The following is a 23,596-nucleotide window of genomic DNA, read 5'->3' as shown; positions in this document are numbered from 1 at the left end:
CTAGCTGGGTACCCAGCTAGCTAATGTGTCAGCTAGCTGGGTACCCAGCTAGCTCATTCGCAAGTACCATTTTGCGAATGAGCTAGCTACTAGCTGAGGCAAAATTTGGTGTAAAGCCTATGGGACAAAGCCGGCTAGTTAACTAGCTAAGACACGTGCTACCTAGCTAGCTGGGTACCCAGCTAGCTGACACATTTGCAGCCTAGGTAGTGAGCTAGCTCATTCGCGAATGTGTCTTTGTGATTGAACTAGCTGGGTACCCAGCTAGCTAGGTCATCTTTGCGAATGAGCTAGTTGGGTACCCAGCTAGTTCATTCGCAAAATTGTCCTTGTGAATGAGCTAGCTAGGTACCCAGCTAGCTAGAAAATGGGAATAAATGTTAAAACGGCTTGCCATAGCTAGCTAGGTCATCTTTGCGAATGAACTAGTTGGGTACCCAGCTAGTTCATTCGCAAAATGGTCCTTGCGAATGAGCTAGCTGGGTACCCAGCTAGCTAATGTGTCAGCTAGCTGGGTACCCAGCTAGCTCATTCGCAAGGACCATTTTGCGAATGAGCTAGCTACTAGCTGAGGCAAAATTTGGTGTAAAGCCTATGGGACAAAGCCGGCTAGTTAACTAGCTAAGACACGTGCTACCTAGCTAGCTGGGTACCCAGCTAGCTGACACATTTGCAACCTAGGTAGTGAGCTAGCTTATTCGCAAATGTGTCTTTGCGAATGAGCTAGCTAGGTACCCAGCTAGCTAGGTCATCTTTGCGAATGAGCTAGTTGGGTACCCAACTAGCTCATTCGCAAAATGATCCTTGCGAATGAACTAGCTGGGTACCCAGCTAGCTAGGTCATCTTTGCGAATGAACTAGTTGGGTACCCAACTAGCTCATTCGCAAAGATGACCTAGCTAGCTGGGTACCCAGCTAGCTAATGTGTCTTTGCGAATGAGCTAGTTGGGTACCCAGCTAGTTCATTCGCAACCTGCGAATGAACTAGCTGAGATGAGTAGCAACGTCTGGGGGCGGACGTCTAGGGGCGTGGTACATGACGCAGATGCTGGTATTTGCATTTCAATGACTTGATTGATTGATTGATTGATTGATTGATTGATTGATTGATTGAAAAGTTTATTAACAGATTGCAGAATGGGTACAGTACAGTACAGCTCAATACATACAATTGTTAAGGGGATGCAGACCAGAGAAAGACTTTCGTCTTGTTTACATCAGGGTCCCCCATTTTCAATTCATCATAACATCATAACATCATAATAACATAACATCATAACATCATAACATTCATTTAACGTTATGCAGTGTTTGTGAATGTTAAATGTGGGGAATGTTTGTGCTGCTGTGACACATTAAGCCTTGGCTCACCCTTGAGTTACCATATTGTGCTTCCTTTATGTTAATAAATATCATTTTTGTTTACAAACCTGGTCATTTCTGTCAACCAATGAGCTGACAGAACCACCCTCCACCCCGAAACACCCTCTGCTCCGCCCCAAAACAGCCCTCCGTTCCACCCCCAAACACCCTCCGCCCCCAAACACCATCAGCTAGCTGGTTAACCAACTAGCTCATTCACAAAATGGTCCTTGCGAATGAGCTAGCTAGCTACCCAGCTAGTTGATTCGCAAGGACAACCTAGCTAGCTGGGTACCCAGCTAGCTCATTCGCAAAGACATATCTGCAACCTAGGTAGTGAGCTAGCTCATTCGCGAATGTGTCTTTGTGATTGAACTAGCTGGGTACCCAGCTAGCTAGGTCATCTTTGCGAATGAGCTAGTTGGGTACCCAGCTAGTTCATTCGCAAAATTGTCCTTGTGAATGAGCTAGCTAGGTACCCAGCTAGCTAGAAAATGGGAATAAATGTTAAAACGGCTTGCCATAAGCTAGCTGGGTACCCAGCTAGTTCATTCGCAAGGATCATTTTGCGAATGAACTAGCTGGGTACCCAACTAGTTCATTCGCAAAGATTACCTAGCTAGCTGGGTACCCAGCTAGTTCATTCGCAAGGATCATTTTGCGAATGAACTAGCTGGGTACCCAACTAGTTCATTCGCAAAGATGACCTAGCTAGCTGGGTACCCAGCTAGTTCATTCGCAAGGATCATTTTGCGAATGAGCTAGTTGGGTACCCAGCTAGTTCATTCGCAACCTGCGAATGAACTAGCTGGGATGAGTAGCAACGTCTGGGGGCGGACGTCTAGGGGCGTGGTATTGATTGATTGATTGAAAAGTTTATTAACAGATTGCAGAATGGGTACAGTACAGTACAGCTCAATACATACAATTGTTAAGAGGATGCAGACCTGAGAAAGACTTTTGTCTTGTTTCCATCAGGGTCCCCCATTTTTAATTCATCATATGACACACATGACATACAGATAGACAGTACTGCTACATCTATACATTTATGACATACCAGATTTTCAAATACAGTACTGTTTGTGATACTAAAAAAATCCAGAAGAAGAGTATATACATTTGACATAGAAACTGTGCATTGGGGGAGGTTGGGTAGGTGGGGTGGGGCTGTACATTGGAGGTGGGGGGGGGGGGGGGGGGGGGGGTTGGGTAGGGGGGGGGCACTGTACATTGGAATACTGACATACATTTGACATGGAAACTGTACATTGGAGGAGGTTGGGTAGGTGGGGTGGGGTTGGGTGGGGCTGTACATTGGAATAGCCATGCTTGGTCTTTATTGTACAACTGGGTTAGGACATTTGTAGGGGCCAGTTTTGAATTGCAGTCTCCCGTAGGTGTTCTTTGAGAGTGTTTTTGAAGGTGGGTAGTGATTTACATTCCTTTACAGCTTTGGGTAGGGCGTTCCACATTGTTGTGGCATAATTGCGAAACGTGTTTAGTCCCTTGTTTGAGCCGAATCTGGGTTTTACATGATTTGTGGAGCTCCCTCTGGTGTTGTGATCGTGGTATTCACTGACCTTTGGGAAGTATTTTGACATGTACATGGGTACCTTGGTCGTGTAGTGTATCTTGTAGACCAGGCCCATTGCAAGTTGCTGTACTCTGTCGTCTACTCTAAGCCATCCTAGGTTGGCAAAGTGTGCAGGGGTGAGGTGGGTTCTAGGAGTACATGACGGTACATGACGGTACATGACGTAGCTGCTGGTATTTGCATTTCAATGATAGGGCACATTTGATTGGGTCATTCTGAAGTCTGGGGGCAGGGCTAGGCATACAGAAATACGCTACAGCCCTTTCCGTGCACCCTGGTTCTGTTTATAGTCCCCAGCTCAACAAATTATGTGTTTTAAAATATGTTGCGACCTTGGATTGTTGTTAAAAACGGAGGGATACTAGCTAAGGTGTGCGGGAGTTGGCGTATATAAGTTGATTGCTTTAAAACGGAGAGAAATGTCGTATTTACGCTGTTTAAAACGGGCTGATGGACGAAAATCTTTGGTTTTAGCTAATATTGTGCATTTTAAAATATGTTGCGACCGTCGGATTGTTGTTAAAAACGCAGGGCTACTAGCTAAGGTGTGCGGGAGTTGGCGTATATAAGTTGATTGCTTTAAGAACGGAGAGAAATGTCGTATTTACGCTGTTTAAAACGGGCTGATGGACGAAAATCTTTGGTTTTAGCTAATATTATGCGTTTTAAAATATGTTGCGACCGTCGGATTGTTGTTAAAAACGCAGGGATACTAGCTAAGGTGTGCGGGAGTTGGCGTATATAAGTTGATTGCTTTAAGAACGGAGAGAAATGTCGTATTTACGCTGTTTAAAACGGGCTGATGGACGAAAATCTTTGGTTTTAGCCTAACGTATGGGGTGGCGTTCAATTCGCGAGCGGGTAAGGGGCCTACGTAATGTTTAAAGAACAACATCTAAGGTTATGTGGAATTTACAAATCTAGATGTGAAGAAAGATTTTAAAAAGATGTTTTAATTTTCTTTTAAATTAGATAAGTTGCCGGTGAGGAATAGTTAAAGGACGTGGCGAGGAAAGATGACGTATATTCGCTTCCGGTTTGCGCGATGAGCTCTGGGTATCGTAGTTTTAGTGTTTAACGAAGACCACTACACTTCCGCGTTACATTGAAATCGGGGAGGAGATTGCGGGGGGAGCATATGAATGAATGTGGACGAGAGCCGTGATGTAAGTGGTTGCCGATACGGCTGTGGGGGTGCTAGAGACATGATCGAATAGACGTTTATGCGCCTCGCTCTCCTGAACACGGCGTGACCCATAACTAATCGATCAGAACTAAATCGGCAGAGAAAAAGCCCATTTTAAAGCACCTATTCCGCATGGACATGCGCAGAGTGCCCATGGAGTCTGGACGACGCGAGATGACGCTCGAATGAATGTGGACTGTTCTATCAGAGGGGGGAGCTTCGGTGGCCAATGTCCTTTCAGCCGAACAGGATAATGAAAAAATGATCCCACTAAATGGCCAGACGCGTCTTATGGCGACATCTACAATTACCTCATTGAGTCTCCAGGTAGACTAATGTTTATATTTAAGTGCAGCGGTCTGTAGCCACTTACATGACCATCGAAGCTCCCCCCTCTGATGGAACAGTCCACATTCATTCGAGCGTCATCTCGCGTCGTCCAGACTCCATGGGCACTCTGCGCATGTCCATGCGGAATAGGTGCTTTAAAATGGGCTTTTTCTCTGCCGATTTAGTTCTGATCGATTAGTTATGGGTCACGCCGTGTTCAGGAGAGCGAGGCGCATAAACGTCTATTCGATCATGTCTCTAGCACCCCCACAGCCGTATCGGCAACCACTTACATCACGGCTCTCGTCCACATTCATTCATTTGACCCCCGCAATCTCCTCCCTGATTTCAGAATCCCGGAAGTGTTACGGTGGTCTATGCGGTGTTTATGTTTCAATATTGTGTTTGTGAATCTTAAATGTGTGGAATGTTTGTGCTGCTGTGACACATTAAGCCTTTAGCATAAAATAGGAATAACGTTGCACCCACTGAAGTGTGGCATGTTGTGCTTCCTTTATGTTAATAAATATCATGTTTGTTTACAAACCTGGTCATTTCTGTCAACCAACAGGCTCATTGAAGAAATAGATGTTGCATGTTTTCTGTATGAGTGATACATTTACTATATTACTGTATAGATGTTGCATGTTTTCTGTATGAATGATATTTACTATTATAGATGTTGCATTAAGTTTAAGTAGAATTAACAATTCCCCCCCAAAATCTATCTACTTTCTCTAAATATTTCTCATGTATCTCTGTACATGTCAAAATACTTCCCAAAGGTCAGTGAATACCATGATCACAACACCAGAGGGAGCTCCACAAATCATGTAAAACCCAGATTCGGCTCAAACAAGGGACTAAACACGTTTAGCAATTATGCCACATCAATGTGGAACGCCCTACCCAAAGCTGTAAATGAATGTGAATCACTACCCACTTTCAATAACACTCTCAAAAAACACCTACGGGAGACTGCAATTCGAAACTGGCCCCTACAAATGTCCTAACCCAGTTGTACAATAAATGACCAAGTATGGCTTTGTCAGTATTCCAATGTACAGTGTACAATGTGTGTGTCCCCCCCCACCTCCAATGTACAGCCCCCACCCAACCTCCTCCAATGTAGTTTCTACGTCAAATACACTCTTTTTCTGGACACTTTTGTATCACAAACAGTACTGTATTTGCAAATCTGATATGTCATAAATGTATAGATGTACTGTCTATCTGTATGTCATATATGTTATGATGAATTGAAAATGGGGAACCCTGATGTAAACAAGACGAAAGTCTTTCTCTGGTCTGCATCCCCTTAACAATTGTATGTATTGAGCTGTACTGTACTGTACCCATTCTGCAATCTGTTAATAAACTAACAATGACTAAATTCACACCATTCAAAAGTGTCATTATCACTGTTTTGTTTAGCTAGAATACCTGCACCACAATATAATTTGTGAATTATTAGCCCACTCACCCCCCACGGAGGTGATAAGAGGCATTGAGTTTCAAAAACACACAAATTATTCAAGAACATGCTTGTCAGAGGATGGTTTATTAATCCAGAAATTGTAAGAATTCTATTTACATGATCTATTGTGCCAGTAATACTCTCAGTATTCATTCAGTGTACTCATGCATTCACAGGAATATTGTTAATTGTTCAATATATATATACAAAAAAAATTTAATTGTTTCATTTGGGTTAACCTTCTGTCGTGTGGCAGTGAAAGGGTTAAGTGGCACTTTGGTAATTCACATGTAAAATAGAGTGGTTATTTGTGCTTGACAGGTGAACGCCGAACGCTGCCTAGTCAAAGCAAGTCTGAAAAAATGTGAAAAAGAGTTCCAGTAAAAGCATTGTAAATTTTTTTTTTTTTTTGCTGTTTAAAAGATATTTTTTCTTGACGTTTCTTTTTATGAAGGAGAGCATGGCGCTGTAATATTATTTAAAGGCACTTAATGCCATTGTAAAATTAAGTGGGAGTGTTGTAATATTATTTAAAGGGACTTGAATGCCATTGTAAAATTAAGTGAGAGTGTTGTAATACAGTACTTTTACCTTACCACTAGATGGCACTATCAGTCACTAACTTTTTTTTTTGCTGCTTAGGCACTCTTTCGAAGTTGGTTAAGGTTAGAGTTTGTCTTAGAGCATGGCGATAGAACGCCATGATATTCTGTACCCGCAAAAAGCTAAAACAAAAGGCTGGCTGTCACAAAACAGTCACATCTAGAGACCTCAAAACCTACTCTAGCGAGGCCTTTAACCTTGAACTGGAGAGCCTGGACTGGTCAGATGAGCTCAATGGTACACTGGTTGAAGAAACATGGCTTGGCTTCAAAACCAAATTCTCAACAATACTAAACAACATGGCCCCCCTAAGAACCACCAGGGTAAAAAATTGCGCTGAGCCGTGGATGCACACTGAAATACTGACCGTAAAAGTAAAAGTCAGTCAAAGCTTACCAAAAGCACAAGCAGTGAACTCCAAGCCCATGTGACTGAACTCAAACTAGAAAGAAACAGACTAAGAAAATGACGTAAACTCCATGATAAAAACTGCTAAAAAAAAATCATCAATGACAAAACTGAGGAAAACAAAAATAAACCACATGAACTTTTTAAATTACTCAATAATCAACTAGGCTGCAGTAAAAAACTTAAAATCAGGTTCTCAAACATAAACATAAAGACGGACAACACGCTCATCACAGACAAACTGGATGTAGCCAATTACTTAAACACTTTCTTCACAAACATAGCCACAACACTGATAAACAAACTACCCTCCCACTCAGGGCAGTATGGGGTAGAACACATAGTAGCATACTACAAGAACCTAGGCGTCCACAAAGACGATTTCAAACTGGAAATGGTAACTACAGATGAGGTACTCAAAAAACTGAGCGCCCTCCAACCGAACAAGGCCACTGGCCATGACAACATCCCCTCCAAATTCCTCAGAGACTCAGCAGCCGCCATCACCCCAGTCATCACACACATAATAAACCTCTCCATAAAACAGGGACACGTCCCCAAGGACTTCAAAATTGCGAGAGTAACACCCCTGCACAAAAAGGGCAGCAAATTAGACCCAGGCAACTACCGCCCTGTTTCTATCCTTACATCCATCTCGAAAGTCATGGAAAAAATAGTATACGAACAGGTCGAAAAGTACCTTGCGGATAAAAATCTAATCTACGAATTCCAATCTGGCTTCAGAACATCCCACTCCACTGACACATGCCTTCTCTATTTGAACGACCACATCAAGCAAGAGGTGGACGCGGGCAAATACTGCGGCATGGTCATGCTGGACCTACAAAAGGCCTTCGACACTGTCAATCACACCATTCTGATTGACAAGCTAAAAGCAATTGGTTTTGATAATCTATCAGTGAGCTGGATGCAATCCTACCTGGAGGGGAGAGAGCAGATGGTGGAGGTAAACGGTACCCTATCCCCCCCCCTCACAGTAAGCTGTGGTGTTCCACAAGGAAGCATACTAGGTCTGCTACTGTTCCTAATTTATGCAAATGACATGTCGTCAGCTTGTGACTGCAACTTGTTCCTTTTTGCGGACGACTCAGCCCTGCTGGTCTCTGACAAGAACAAGTTACAGGTTGAAAAAACCCTCAGCTCAGAACTAGGCAAAATCTGCATATGGCTTGCCGACAACAAACTATCATTACACATGGGCAAAACAGAGTCCATTCTCTTCGGTTCAAATAACAAACTCAGCAAGACCGACGGCTTCTCAGTTACAGTGGGTGACAATATTGTCACAAGGAAAGATGAAATTACCTACCTGGGTTCCATCCTAGAGGCTAATCTTTCCTGTGACAAAATGGCATCCAATGTAATAAAAAAAGTCAACCAACGAACTCGATTCTTGTACTGGATCTCCTCTCTGGTAAACAAGAATACCCTGAAGACTCTGGCAGGAGCACTCATTCAAGGGTACTACGACTATGCTTGCACCTCATGGTACCAAAACACCTCAAAGGCACTAAAAACCAAATTACAAACATCTCAAAACAAACTAGTCAGACTACTGCTTGACCTGACTCCCAGAACCCACCTCACCCCTGCCCACTTTGCCAACCTAGGAAGGCTTAGAGTAGACGACAGAGTACAGCAACTTGCAATGGGCCTGGTCTACAAGATACACTGCACGACCAAGGTACCCATGTACATGTCAAAATACTTCCCAAAGGTCAGTGAATACCACGATCACAACACCAGAGGGAGCTCCACAAATCATGTAAAACCCAGATTCGGCTCAAACAAGGGACTAAACACGTTTCGCAATTATGCCACATCAATGTGGAACGCCCTACCCAAAGCTGTAAAGGAATGTGAATCACTACCCACTTTCAAAAACACTCTCAAAGAACACCTACGGGAGACTGCAATTCGAAACTGGCCCCTACAAATGTCCTAACCCAACCCCCTCCAATGTACAGTAAATTACCTATTATGGTTTTGTCAATATTCCAATGTACAGTTTTGCTTGTTTGTACACTGTCCCCCCCCCCCCCCCAATGTACAGTAAATTACCTAGTATGGTTGTCAATATTCCAATGTGCAGTTTTGCTTGTACAGTTGTACAGTGCCCCCCCCCCCCCCCCCAACCCCTCCTACCCAACCTCACCCACCCACCCAACCTCCTCCAATGTACAGTTTTTACGTCAAATGTAAATACTCTCTTTTCTGGAGAGAAAAGTGATAATGAAAATTATCACTAAAGTGCTATCTGTTGCAGCTGCACACTTTTCCATAAAAATTGCATATTTGGATAAGTGTGACCATTTCTCAAACTGAAAATCATGTATTTTTTTTTAAATACAGAAAAGGATCACTAAAGTGCTATCTGTTGCAGCTGCACTGTTCTCCATAAAAATAGCATATTTGGATACGTTTGACCATTTCTCAAAAACAGAAAATCATGTATTTTTTTTAAATACAGAAAAGGATCACCAAGTTACCATTTCTCAAAAAATATAAATAAATACAGAAAATAAGCACTAGTTCACTCAGTGGACATTTCTAGCTCAATGCGAGGTCTGCTGCTGCTGGCTAATAATACGGTCAATACGTGGGGAGATCACAAACAGTACTGTATTTGCAAATCTGATATGTCATAAATGTATAGATGTAGCAGTACTGTCTATCTGTATGTCATGTATGTCATATATGTTATGATGAATTGAAAATGGGGGACCCTGATGTAAACAAGTCGAAAGTCTTTCTCTGGTCTGCATCCCCTTAACAATTGTATGTATTGAGCTGTACTGTACTGTACCCATTCTGCAATCTGTTAATAAACCTTACAATCAATCAATCAATGACACGGCAACACGCATGTCATCCTCAAGGCTCAACTTGGCCCTATATTTTGTTTTCAGAGCTGTCATGGATGAAAAGCCAGCTTCACACAGATATGTGGTGCTGAATGGTATCAACACCTTAACTGCTGCATCATAAGATACTTCTTACTCAGCACCACACTCTGAAACTAGCTCTCCAGGTGGTATCAGATGAGATTTCAATGAGTTCTTCCAAGAGTTTGGATGGAGATGTGTCAGGAAGCTTTGTCTCAATGTTGTCTGTAAAGTTTTTTTTTATTCACACACACACACACACACACACACACACACACACACACACACACACACACACACACACACACACACACACACACGCACACAGTCAGTCTAAACACTCAAAGAACACCTACGGGAGACTGCAATTCGAAACTGGCCCCAGTTGTACAGTAAATGACCAAGTATGGCTTTGTCAGTATTCCACTGTACAGTGTACAGTGCCCCCCCCCAATGTACACTGCTATACAATGCTATATTATACAATCTCAAATTATACTATACTATTCTTAAAGTGACCTTTCCTTTTGTAAAGTGACCATAAGTGTGACCCTGTGCAGCATGAGTGTGTGTGTGCTCATGTTAAAGTGGCTGCTAGTGTGTGAGCATGTACAGTGTGTGTGTGCTTATGTGTGCTTGTGTGTGGAGAGTTCAGTGTTCAAGTCTCTGATGGCCTGGGGGAAGAAGCTGAGCCATATATGTGTGTTATGATGAATTGAAAATGGGGGACCCTGATGTAAACAAGACGAAATTAAGTCTTTCTCTGGTCTGCATCCCCTTAACAATTGTGTATTGAGCTGTACTGTACTGTACCCATTCTGCAATCTGTTAATAAAATGTTCAATCAATCAATCAAAGTTTGTAGTCACTTGAACTGTGAATTCTAAAAGACAGACACTTCTAAAAGCACCCCTCCCCCAAAGACTAATGAATTGCGTCACCTCCCCCTCCCCTAAATCCCATTTGTCCAATCACATTCTATCACCGCTCAACTGTACGCAGCTTAACAATTGTCTGTCTATCGTCATATTTTTGGCCACAAGTGGCGCTGTTGCGAGTTTGTGGTGGCGTTGTTACAACATTTAGGAAATAGGAGCAGAGAAGAAGATCCCGATTTACAGAGCTAAGATCAACAAGTTAACGTTAGCGCCGCGGTTTGAAACTTTGAAGGTGAGTGTGTAAACTAGTCAATACGATCTTAAACATGTCACAACAGCAGTCATAGTGTATATTTTCAACAATACGTTTGTTTACCAATAGGTTAAAGTGTTTTTGAGTTCGTGTTGGCTTGGCACTGTTTCAACATTTCGATTTACTCGGTGACTCGACTCAGTCTCGTGTTTTCTGCTACAGCTACAGCTGATCTATCATAACGTTACATGTATGGGAGTTTGCAAAGTTTAAATTGTATTAGCTGTTACATTAATACATTGTGTCCTCCTATCTATCTATCTCAAATCTCACTGTCTATCTGCTATGCTTTTATCTTTTACTCAAGTTTATTTGAAATCGAAGACACTCTGACGTCACGAGACCGCCGCCATCTTGGTATGAGGGTAACAAACTGATTTCTACCATCAAATGTGTAAACTGTTAATATGTACCTCATTTGCGTGTGGGTCAATGAACACACTTGGGTTTATCAAACCGTGGGTTTAGTCTAGATGGAAATAGGGGTCCACGCGCACCCCCTGGAAATGTTTATGCCACCTGATTTTTCTTAATCCTTAAAGTGTCTACTTTCAGAGTCTGCCAGGTGCCAAGCTGAAATAATGTCCGAAAGGCTCAATTTTTAACCCTTTATTGCACCTAACACAAAACCGAAACATTAAAATTTGATGTAGCAAGACTCAAGAGGCATAATCTTTGAAGTAAACAACATACAGAGACAAATGAATGCATTTTCCCATACAATTCTGACCCTAGGAATTCAATGGAATGGTTATTTTTCTGACATTTTACAACATTTTGACTGTATTTCTGGACAAAAACAGCAAACAAATGCAAGAAATGCGTGTCTAACCAACTAAATTTTTATTTTTCAAACGCATAGTGAATATTTGTTGACAATCAGTTTTTTTTTCAATCCTCCAACTGTTTATTTGGAAATTATATTGGGTGCCAAGCTCAAATAATGTCCCAAAGGCTAGTTTTAACCCTTTATAGCACCTAACCCAAAAATCTAAAAATGAAAATATAATGTAGAAGAGTCATAACTTTTGAAGTAGACAACCAATACATTTACCTTTTCATGTCACTACCAACTTGCTGACCTAAACTACTCATCCTCATCGTCACTGAAGAGATCTTCTAATTCAATTTCTTCCATCTCCAGCTCTTCATCCTCATGCTCGTACTCTCCATCCACTTTACCCACAGACAAAGTTATTGTTGGCGTAATCGGTCACCTTGTCAAGGGCTGCATGCTCTTCTGACTCTGCTCTCTGAGCCAGTACCTCAACAAGAGAAGGAGGGAGGATGGGTCCAATTGCCCAGACCGGTTCCAACACCTCCTCTTCTCCTGTCTTCTCCCAGCCCATGCCTGGATCATGTGGTTTTGGGCTCTTGATTATTGCCTTGTCTGCTCTCTTATAGAAGGCTCGCTGGACATGTGGAATGAGACAGACCTTGGCAGGCGTTCCAGGTCTACTTTTGACTTGGAGTCCAGGACTTTGTCAGCGCCGACCATCTTTCTCATAATTTTCACCCGTACTGTGTCAACTGATGTCATCCGTGCTTGGCCATACATAATGCATGTGAAGCTCTCCATCTCCTCTTGAAGCTCATCAGTGACCATCCAGTCTGCACCAAGCTGCCTGAAAGCTTTGTGGAGTTTACGAGTCTTTTCCAGCTTCTTCAGGGGATTCACCTTGCATTTGCCTTTAAAAGCGCTGGTACAGTCCTCCCCAGTAAAGTCGTAGAATCCCAGCAGTGTGCTACAGTAGTCGGGGCCCAGTAATTCCTCAGCAGCAGGGGTAAAGTTGGCATTCTTGGGGAATTTGGGGCCAACTCTTTTGAATGCCAGCTCTGGCAGCGTCTCGGGAGGCGTGATCTTAAGGCTTCTCATCTTGGATGACCTGTCATAGAGAGGAAGGGTCCTTTTCTTGGTGCTCACATGGCTCTCCTTCACTTCTTGAATCATGATTCCCCCGGCGCTGTTTACCACATTTGAACCATGAACGTTGGTGGTGATTCTGTTCAGGTTGTCCCACTCGCTGTGAAAAACAGTGTTTCCCTCGCCAGTGGTGATTTCAGGGGTCATGTTGGTGGACATCTCATCAAAAGCATTGGCCATGGCTGTCTCAAGTTCCATACTGAAGTCGTATGTCTCCGAGTGTCCTAGTTGTGAAAGGATGGTTGTGAGCTGTAAAGATAAACAAATGTTTTTTTGTATCAATATCAAATACCTGTATGAAGCATAGTTGAGCAATGACAATGTAGGACCTCATAAGCAATAAGTTAGTTGATCACTCACCTGTTTGCTTCGATAGAGGTGCCGAAGTGTGGCACACAGGAGGATGTGCTTTTGGAGTTTCACTTCACTTGCTGTTAGTTGCTGCTCGACACTAGGGCTGCACGATTTTGGGAAATAATCTAATTGCGATTTTTCTGACAGATATTGCGATTGCGATTATAATTTTTTTTAAGCAGCCCCACAGAGGTTTATTGTAAAATGCGGCTTGCATCTGGCCTACGCGGTGGGTCTGTTCGGGACACAGAGTCTGAACATTTTTCTTTTTACCTGGGAATCGATACCGGTACGGTACCCAACGGTACCTTTTTTCCCCTGTACTTTACTCTCCCTCTCTGAAGTAAACTTCACAACACACAATCTAAAACCCATTACCTCCCTCTCCCAAACTGTTCCTAAAACAATTTTTTTTATGTTGCATGATCATGTATATTTTGTATTATAATTTTTTTTGTGTTTAAATATCAACATTATCTGGCAATCCTCAGTAAATACTATCAAATGAGATATGAGACACGTGCACACACAGAAAAGGAGAATTGCTTAAATTATTTTAGAATACTTCAGCTAATGAAGTTAAATGTTTATTATCAACTATCCAGTTCGTTTTTATAGTGCAACATTTTTCTACATTAATTGAACCAGTAGAGAGAGATGCCCCCCCCCCCCACCCTTTCCTTACTCGGCTCATGTTTTCTCTGACTTGAGCAGGGTTAGCTAGGAACAGCTTTCTCAAGCTTCGCACCTTGGGCATGGAATGGGCTACAGGACCATTATCCACTTACACCCCAGTCTCTCTTGGTGAATTTAAATCTGTATTACATAACTTCCTACAAGAAGAATGTTGCTGCTTTCTGTAGTCGGGTCCCAACTGCAAAATTACTGTATTACCCTGTATTATACACTTTTACTATCATGTAGACTATTCTGCTTTGTTTTTGTGTTTACATGTGATGTATTGTATATTGTATACATGCACATTTATTATGTTCTTGTGTGATGTATCGCACATTTTTATTGCTGTGTGATGTATTGCAAATGTTATTTCTGTCATCTTGGCCAGGTCTCCCTTGCAAAGGAGATCTTGTCTCTCAATGGGACTTCCTGGTTACATTTTTTTTTTTTTTTTTTTTTATTGCAGGCGATTTGATAATTGCATCATTACAAATTGCGATTTCGATAAAAAATCTATTAATCGTGCAGCCCTACTCGACACACATCTTGTGTAATCGAATAGACCAGCCTCTGCGTCTTCTCACACTTTTCTTCATCAAGTGTCCCAGTCACCACTGAGCTCAGAAATGGTACAAGATGCTCTGGGAGCAGTTCATCCATTTTCACAGCATCCAGCTTGTGTGCAGTTGGGGGCCATGGTAGCTCCTTTGACTCTTTGAATGCCTTTTTAATGTGAGAATTGAGGGTGAGTGCTGCTTCTTGTAGTTAATCAGATGTTCCAAGTTTGTACGCACATTTAACTGCTTCATCTACAGTAATGCTTGAGCTGTATATAAGGTTCAACTCTAGAATATTCACTATGTGCTTTAAAAAATGAAAAGGTAGTTGGTCATACACACGTTTGGTCATTTCTTGCTGTTTTTGTCCAGAAATACAGTCAAAATGTTGTCAAATGTCAACAATAACCATCCCCTTGAATTCCTAGGATCAAAATTGTGTGGGAAAATGTATTTTCACTCTGTAAGTCGTCTACCTCAAAAGTTATGCCTCTTCTACATTATATTTTCATTTAAAAAAAATTGGGTTAGGTGCTATAAAGGGTTCAAACTAGCCTTTGAGACATTATTTCAGCTTGGTACCCAATATAATCTCAAAATAAACACTTGGAGGAATGAAAAAAAAAATTATTGTCACCAAATATTCACTCTATGCGTTTGAAAAAAGGTAATTGGTCGACACATTTTTTGTGTATTTTTTGTATTTTTTGTCCAGAAATACAGTCAAAATGTTGTCATGTCAAAAATAACCATCCCATTGAATTCCTACGGTCAGAATTGTATGGATTTGTCTCTATGTTGTTTACTTCAAAGGTTATGCCTCTTGCTACATCACATTTTAATGTTTCGGTTTTGGGTTAGGTGCAATAAAGGGTTAAAAATGGAGCCTTTCGGACATTATTTCAGCTTGGCACCTGGCAGATTCTGAAAGTAGACATTTAAGGATTAAGAAAAATCAGGTGGCATAAAAAGTTCCGGGGGGTGCGCGTGGACCCCTATTTCCATCTAGACTCGTTTATTTAACATCTAGTTGTGACGTGACGACAAGAGCAGGTTCACAGTAGCGAGGCAGTTTGTAAGCAGTAGTACTACAGGTACGGTGGCGCGTAGTAGACGATAATCAAACTGGATAATCATTTAGCCAATGATCTACAAAATGCATGCGTTGAGCTCCGTTTTTATTACATGGAATTATAAACAAAAGGTCAAGAGCAATGTGTTTGGTTAGCAGACATGTCCAAAAAAGGAGTAGAGGGAAGCTAAGCTTATTGATCCCTACCCCCTTACATTTATGTTTGTTCTTCCATTAATTTGACTAGATATAACATAATTTAGTATATTACAATATAGAATATACTTTTACTTATACCGGTATTTAAAAGAAAAAAATCAAATAAAATTGATTCACTTGACAGCAGTGAATATAGTACAGTACTACATAACACAATATAACATAACTTTGTTTATCCTCATTACTCATTTCTGTATTTCTCTAATGTGTGTTTTTTTTAGCTGCTTTTTAAATTGTGCTACATGTTTACTCAGTTTGATGTTTTCAGGTAAATTATTCCACAACTTCACTCCACACACCGATATGCACATGCTTTTCAGCGTAGTGTGTACCATTTGTTGTCTAAGATTCCCTCTCCCTCTTAAGTTATATTCTCCTTCCCTGTCTCTGAACCATTTTTGAATGTTGCCTGGGATTAGTTTGTATCTGGCTTTGTATACAATGAGGGCAGTTTTGAAATACACTAGATCCATACATTGCAATGCTTGTAGCTTTATAAATAAGTTATTGGTGTGTTCATAATATCCTACATTGTTGATTATTCTTATTGCTTTTTTTTGCATGGTGCATATTGGCTGTAGAGTGCTTTTGTAGGTATTACCCCACACCTCCGCACAGTAGCTCATATAGTCGTATACCATAGGAAGAGTGTACAGTACAGTGTATACAGTGTTTTTTGGTTTAGAATGTGCCTTATCTTGCATAAAACACCAACACTCCGTGCCAATTTAGTCCTGACATATTTGATATGAGGTTTCCAGTTGAGTTTGTTCACAGTATCCATAATTTCATTTTTATCCGTTTTTCTCAAGAAGATGGTACTTGTGTTTCGTTATATAAAATAATTAGAAACACCTCCCCCTTGTGGCAGGGTTATCTCCTCTGCCAGTTTACATTAACAAAGAATCTGTTGAATCTTTCTGCCACCTCATTTTTCTTACTTACTGACTTTCCCTCATCTATAAATTAATCTGGAAAGCCAGAACTGTTGATTTATTTCTTAGAATTGAGTTTCAAACCTGTCCATCTCACAACTGATGTCTCTACAGGTGTGTGTGCGTGTCGTGGTGGCTTGGGGCGCAGCGACACGAGAAGGCCTGAGCTCAGTGTTTTGGGCACATGTAGTGATGCACGATATATCGGCCGCTGATATAATATCGGCCGATATGGCCGTTTTTTTACACATCGGTATCAGTCCGATATCAAGATTGGGCCGATATAAAAAATTATTATTATTATTATTTTTTTACATGTTTTGGCCTTAAAGGGGAGATGAAGCGTTAAACAATATGAGCCTAGTTTGTTTGTTGTGTACCTTGGGTAAGACATGGTCCTATAATCAAATGTGAAATCCTGCTTATTTGTCTGAAAACTCAAATGTAATTTCCCCGTTTTTGCCATGGGCGCTGCCAGTTCAGTGTCGCTATGTGTTTTTTCTTAAAGTATTCAATTTAATATTTAATATATTTATTATTGTTGTGAGAGTAAGAATGCTTAAGTGCCTGTAGTCTGTAGTAAACTGTGCCGTACTGTGTTTAAGCCAGAGCAGCAGACGGAGGACCTGTTGGTTCTGACCGAGTCCTGGTTCTGCCTGCTGTCCCACCAGCCCATAGACATGTTCCGGGGAAATCAGCACACAGCCTGAGCTGCACTGTGGGGCGATGAGCATATTCACTGAGTACTGAGCACAATGTTGCCACTGTCTCCTCCATAGACATATATAAAGACTAGATGACTCACTAGCCAAGTTAGTAGACAACATTGTCCTAATAAATTAAATGAGTCATATAAATCTTCAATCGCAGCAGGGACCTCAACAGGGGCCGCACCATTGTGCAGGGCTGGGGGTTTTCAGCACATTTTATTATCATAAAATGTGTTTCTTGATATGAAAATGTGCTTCTTGATATGAAAAGTATCTGACTGATGCACCTAAATTATGTATTTATGTTGTTTGTCTCAGGTGATGTGATTACTCAACAGTTTGGGGACTTTCTGTCTGTTGAAGCAAGAGATAACAGCTTCCTCGCCTACGGGAAGGCTGGGTCCTGGTCCTGGCCCAGCTCATCACAAAATCCAACACCCTCAGGAAGCGCCAGAGAAAAGATGGTGGAACTAAAAATGGTTGAAGCAGAATTGGAGAAGAGGGCCATAGAACTGCGATACATGCCCCCCACATGACATTATATACATTGGAGAGTATATACATTTGAGGGGGAAGAAACTGTACATTGGAGGAGGTGGGGGTTGAGTAGGTGGGGCGGGGGACTGTACATTGGAGGAGGTGGAGGTTGAGTAGGTGGGGCGGGGGACTGTACATTGGAGGTGGGGGGGGGGGTGTAACTGTTCATTGGAGGGGGTTGGGTTATAGTCCAGTCATTATAGGCCAGAATTAGGCTAAACCTAGGACAAATTGCAACATTAGCAAACTCAACTGATTTTGTATCCTCAATATGTCTTTAGTGAGAGAAAAAAAGTCCCAAGGAATCCCATCATGGGAAATGTGTTTTTTTTCAATGTACTTGATTGCTGGCAGGATCACTGACGACACTGTCTTTCAGAGATTGTGACGCGTTCAAATTTTGAGGTAGCTCAAAAGTAAAGATACCATTTGATTCTAGACAACCTCGGGTTTCCAATGAGACCAACCATGTCATGTTACCTCATTGGAAAGGGGGCTACATACCTAATTATTCAAAGTTAAGACGATTTTTTGGGGAGGGAAATATGGCCATCACCATTTTTCAAATGGTCCCTTGGCCTTCTACCTCAATATATGTTAATGGAAATGGGTTACATGGGTACCTACAAGCCTCCCCTATACAGACATACCAAATTTATGTTAAGCCCATGTAGTTTTGTGCAAGAATCATGTAGTGTTTTGCATGCTGTACAAATATGTAGTTTCCGCCTATTATAAAAACCCCCATCTCCATGGACCTATCCCCACGGACATAAACCCTTGAGCCCCATCCTCGTGGACTGAGCTCCACAGAGCTACTACTAATATTCCAAGAAGAAAAAAATGTCTTTATCAAATGTTTTGATTAGTTCTGGCGTGTATGCTAATTGGTGCATATCAAATAAGATAATGTGTGATTTGCATGAGTAAACAGAATAATTCAATGAAGTTGTGATTGACTTTTTTCCTTGTCTTTGTGTGTGTAATCAGCTTGTGAGTTTTTATAGTGATATCTAAAAGTAAAATTTTCACCACTGTTATAATCGATATGAATATATATAGGTCGTTTTCAAAACTTTCCCATGATGGGATTCCTTGGGAGTTTTTTTCCCTCACTAAGGATATAATGAGGATACAAAATCAGTTGAGTTTGCTACTGTTGCAATTTGTCCTAGGTTTTTTCATATAATGACTGGACTATTAGGACATTTACAGAGGCCAGTTTCGAATTGCCGCCTCCCGTAGGTTCTCCTTGAGAGTGGTTTTGAAAGTGGGTAGTGATTCACATTCCTTTACAGCTGTGGGTAGGGCGTTCCACATTGATGTGGCATAATGTTTGTTTGTTATGTTTTAATAAACATCTTTGGACCATGTGTAAAATTTTTATTCAAATACAAAAGTCTGGTGCAAATTTCGCTTGAATACGCTCATTGGAAATACATTTACTGAACAAAATGTTGATGTGTTCAATAATTATTTCCCCCACTGTACACTGCTATCATACATAGTTATATGGGTTATATGCAGGTGTATAAGTAGGTATATAGAATTATTATGGTTATATATGCTGTAAATATAAATTAATACTCTTGATTCCAGTCCAGTTCTGCTTGTGGAGCAGACCTCAATCACACTAATCTGTAAATTCAACTCAATTTATTTATTTAATAAACATTTATATGTAAACATGCCAGATTGTAGGTATAAACTCATTTCCATCTACAAACTTTAACACACTTGGGTGGTTACTGTATAAAGTAGTAAGTCACTGGATGGTAACCTGGTTACTGTATTATTAAAAACGGTAAGTCACTATGGTGAATATAAAACGTTAAGTGGATGGTTACTGTATAAACGGTTTCCATCTAGTCCCTTTGCAGGTTGATGTGAACACAAAACATGCAAAGAACATGCAATACAAAGATAATAAACGTACATACTAATTGTGTAGTAGTTAGTTATTATTGTATTAATATTCTACAGTATCGGCAGATCGCTGCCATCTCAAATGAATCTTCTGTACATCCCTGCAAGAAAGCCATTGAGAATATATATAGTGTGTTATTTAATTTCTTTAATCCATATGTGTTGTCTGGAAGCACTTTGCCGTATTTTATTATAATATTTTTTTTGTTTGTGTTGTATGTTACATACGTCTGGTGGCAATAAATTTCCCCATTTGGGGATTAATAAAGTATATTCTCTCAAATAATTTTCAATTCTCCATTTTCTATCAACAAATCTCGCATATCCTTGTCAGACAGATTGCCATACATGTCCTATTACATTCTAACAACTTCAGCCATTTCTCTACTCTACTACTGTAACGTTGAATCTTGAGACGCAACTATATTTGAACTGAACTGCAAACTTGAACCACGGCTGCTGTCCGCCCCGCCCCCAGACTTCAGAATGACCCAATCAAATGCGCTCTGTCATTGAAATGCAAATACCAGCATCTGCGTCATGTACCACGCCCCTAGACGTCCGCCCCCAGACGTTGCTACTCATCCCAGCTAGTTCATTCGCAGGTTGCGAATGAACTAGCTGGGTACCCAACTAGTTCATCTTTGGTTTTAGCCTAACGTATGGGGTGGTGTTCAATTCGCGAGCGGGTAAGGGGCCTACGTAATGTTTAAAGAACAACATCTAAGGTTATGTGGAATTTACAAATCTAGATGTGAAGAAAGATTTTGAAAAGATGTTTTAATTTTCTTTTAAATTAGATAAGTTGCCGATGAGGAATAGTTAAAGGACGTGGCGAGGAAAGATGACGTATGTTCGCTTCCGGTTTGCGCGATGAGCTCTGGGTATCGTAGTTTTAGTGTTTAATAATAATAACTAACTACTACACAATTAGTATGTACGTTTATTATCTTTGTATTGCATGTTCTTTGCATGTTGTGTTCACATCAACCTGCAAAGGGACTAGATGGAAACCGTTTATACAGTAACTCATCGCGCAAACCGGAAGCGAAAATACGTCATCTTTCCTCGCCACGTCCTTTAACTATTCCTCACCGGCAACTTATCTAATTTAAAAGAAAATTAAAACATCTTTTCAAAATCTTTCTTCACATCTAGATTTGTAAATTCCACATAACCTTAGATGTTGTTCTTTAAACATTACGTAGGCCCCTTACCCGCTCGCGAATTGAACGCCAGCCCATACGTTAGGCTAAAACCAAAGATTTTCGTCCATCAGCCCGTTTTAAACAGCGTAAATACGACATTTCTCTCCGTTCTTAAAGCAATCAACTTATATACGCCAACTCCCGCACACCTTAGCTAGTATCCCTGCGTTTTTAACAACAATCCGACGGTCGCAACATATTTTAAAACGCATAATATTAGCTAAAACCAAAGATTTTCGTCCATCAGCCCGTTTTAAACAGCGTAAATACGACATTTCTCTCCGTTCTTAAAGCAATCAACTTATATACGCCAACTCCCCCACACCTTAGCTAGTATCCCTGCGTTTTTAACAACAATCCAACGGTCGCAACATATTTTAAAACACATAATTTGTTGAGCTGGGGACTATAAACAGATCCAGGGTGCACGGAAAGGGCTGTAGTGTATTTCTGTATGCCTAGCCCTGCCCCCAGACTTCAGAATGACCCAATCAAATGTGCCCTGTCATTGAAATGCAAATACCAGCATCTGCGTCATGTACCACGCCCCTAGACGTCCGCCCCCAGACGTTGCTACTCATCTCAGCTAGTTCATTCGCAGGTTGCGAATGAACTAGCTGGGTACCCAACTAGTTCATTCGCAGGTTGCGAATGAACTAGCTGGATACCCAACTAGCTCATTCGCAAAGATGACCTAGCTACCCAGCTAGCTAATGTGTCTTTGCGAATGAACTAGCTGGGTACCTAGCTAGTTCATTCGCAAGGATCATTTTGCTAATGAACTAGCTGGGTACCCAACTAGTTCATTCGCAAAGATGACCTAGCTAGCTGGGTACCCAGCTAGTTCATTCGCAAGGATCATTTTGCGAATGAGCTAGTTGGGTACCCAACTAGCTCATTCGCAAAGATGACCTAGCTAGCTGGGTATCTAGCTAGCTCATTCGCAAAGACACATTTGCGAATGAGCTAGCTCACTACCTAGGTTGCAAATGTGTCAGCTAGCTGGGTACCCAGCTAGCTAGGTAGCACGTGTCTTAGCTAGTTAACTAGCCGGCTTTGTCCCATAGGCTTTACACCAAATTTTGCTTCAGCTAGTAGCTAGCTCATTCGCAAAATGGTCCTTGCGAATGAGCTAGCTGGGTACCCAGCTAGCTGACACATTAGCTAGCTGGGTACCCAGCTAGCTCATTCGCAAGGACCATTTTGCGAATGAACTAGCTGGGTACCCAACTAGTTCATTCGCAAAGATGACGTACCCAGCTAGTTCATTCGCAAGGATCATTTTGCGAATGAACTAGCTGGGTATCCAACTAGTTCATTCGCAAAGATGACCTAGCTAGCTGGGTACCCAGCTAGTTCATTCGCAAGGATCATTTTGCGAATGAACTAGCTGGGTACCCAACTAGTTCATTCGCAAAGATGACCTAGCTAGCTGGGTACCCAGCTAGTTCATTCGCAAGGATCATTTTGCGAATGAACTAGTTGGGTACCCAGCTAGTTCATTCGCAACCTGCGAATGAACTAGCTGGGATGAGTAGCAACGTCTAGGGGCGTGGTACATGACGCAGATGCTGGTATTTGCATTTCAATGACAGAGCGCATTTGATTGGGTCATTCTGAAGTCTGGGGGTGGGGCGGACAGCAGCCGTGGTTCAAGTTTGCAGTTCAGTTCAAATATAGTTGCGTCTCAAGATTCAACGTTACAGTAGTAGAGTAGAGAAATGGCTGAAGTTGTTAGAATGTAATAGGACATGTATGGCAATCTGTCTGACAAGGATATGCGAGATTTGTAGATAGAAAACGGATAATTGAAAATGATTTGAGAGAATATACTTTATTAATCCCCAAATGGGGAAATTGATTGCCACCAGACGTATGTAACATACAACACAAACAAAAAAAATATTATAATAAAATACGGCAAAGTGCTTCCAGACAACACATATGGATTAAAGAAATTAAATAACACACTATATATATTCTCAATGGCTTTCTTGCAGGGATGTACAGAAGATTCATTTGAGATGGCAGCGATCTGCCGATACTGTAGAATATTAATACAATAATAACTAACTACTACACAATTAGTATGTACGTTTATTATCTTTGTATTGCATGTTCTTTGCATGTTTTGTGTTCACATCAACCTGCAAAGGGACTAGATGGAAACCGTTTATACAGTAACCATCCACTTATCGTTTTATATTCACCATAGTGACTTACCGTTTTTAATAATACAGTAACCAGGTTACCATCCAGTGACTTACTACTTTATACAGTAACCACCCAAGTGTGTTAAAGTTTGTAGATGGAAATGAGTTTATAGCTACAATCTGGCATGTTTACATATAAATGTTTATTAAATAAATAAATGTAGTTGAATTTACAGATTAGTGTGATTGAGGTCTGCTCCACA

At 41.2% G+C, this 23,596-nt stretch overlaps 1 long non-coding RNA gene across 1 annotated transcript; it reads left to right on the top strand.

Annotated features, from left to right (window-relative positions):
• The first annotated feature begins 10,955 nt into the window (after nt 1-10,955).
• On the top strand, nt 10,956-18,087 carry LOC311233970. The gene is made up of 3 exons (XR_014620049.1): nt 10,956-11,039; nt 11,368-11,425; nt 17,828-18,087. It is a non-coding gene; the product is annotated as an uncharacterized lncRNA (long non-coding RNA).
• Nucleotides 18,088-23,596: the final 5,509 nt, after the last annotated feature.

Source organism: Notolepis coatsorum (genome assembly GCF_963971535.1).
Source record: "Notolepis coatsorum genome assembly, chromosome: 9".
NCBI classification, from domain to species: Eukaryota; Metazoa; Chordata; class Actinopteri; order Aulopiformes; family Paralepididae; genus Notolepis; species Notolepis coatsorum.
This window is presented reverse-complemented; position numbering and strand designations above follow the sequence as displayed.